We start from the raw sequence: 1,450 nt of genomic DNA on the forward strand, positions 1-1,450 counted from the left end.
ATAAATCCACACAGCTTCTACATCGTCCACTGACAGCTCTGTGAAACACACCATCCTCCACGCCTTCCAGGAGTCCATGATGTTTCCCATGAAGTAAGTCCCAGCAGGACAGGAAGGGCCCCCTTTTCCCCGTCTTCCAGTTGAGAAAATGTGATCAACTGCATACTAGTAAAAATGTTAATTATCTCCACAGCTGCGTTTGGATATTCCGGCTGTGAGGCGGACCTTTATGAGAAAAATGGTGAATCCTAAATCACTTTTACGAACGATTTAAGAACCTTTTCTTTTAATAAGAAGGCTTCTTGCATGAGGCCTATTGTTATATATTCACTGACGGAAATAAAAATGAATATTAATTCAGTTTATCTTACAAAAAATGGACAGAGGGGTGAGTAAATGGACATCCAGCATTTATTATACGAACAATATTTACAGACATTTCACAAAGGAATAAATTAGAAACACATTAAGCTAACTTATCCCAGTTTTAAATAAGTAAAATTAATAAATTATATGTATGTAATGATCACAGGAAAACGATCAGTGCAACATGATCCACAACAGATAAATATATACTATTTAAAAACACTAGTATTTGTTTCCACTGCTGTAGTTTTCACCTGAGCATAAACAAACTGTTGCTCTTGGATTTAAACTCCATTAAGAATAAAATTATTTTTTTATTACCCACGCCATATAAAACATCTTTAAAACATGTAACATGCAGGGTAAATGCGATGGCATCTGCAGAATCCTTATTTTGACACTTATCAGCCAGTTTTCCCAGACATTCAACACTTTAGGAAATCCTTGCTGGCTTCCATCTTTAAACACATATTGTTCATAATAACTGAAGCCTGACAGCTTTTTCTTTCAGTGCAAATCTGTATGAAGGTTATAGTGTTTAAACCAAGGTCTAGTATTTAAATGGAATGGGGTTTAAATTATTAAAGCATAAATTATTGTTTTGGAGAGTTTAGTTTTATACCAAATATTTGCAGAGACGGTAAACTGAACATAGTTGCAATAATGTTTGACTGAAATATATTAACTAACATTACGAGAATAAAGTTGTATTGTATTGGAACTCTAACCAGAAGCACTTTCTTCTCTAAAATGAGGAATGTTGAGCATCTGGTGAAGTTATACTTTGGCATCGGTTTGACAAATGAGGAAATATTCAGTCTTTTAGTGCAGCGGCCTTCAAATCAGGGGCGGATTTAGGAAATCTGGAGCCCTAGGCAAAGACCGGCAGGGGGCCCATTTATTGAAGAATACAACACATCAAACAGCCCCATTCTCCAGATAGAGAAATGTTAATAGAATAGACATCCATTATCTGTTCTAGGTTGTGTCCCTCTCTTCTTGTCCCTTTTCTTCTTGTTTTCCTCTCTATGTTTTGTACTCAGCTGACTTTTCATGCTGTCTCTAAAGGAATGAAAGATTTTTT

The sequence above is a fragment of the Cyprinodon variegatus genome, unplaced genomic scaffold, assembly GCF_000732505.1.
Source record: "Cyprinodon variegatus isolate N-32 unplaced genomic scaffold, C_variegatus-1.0 Scaffold274, whole genome shotgun sequence".
NCBI lineage: Eukaryota > Metazoa > Chordata > Actinopteri > Cyprinodontiformes > Cyprinodontidae > Cyprinodon > Cyprinodon variegatus.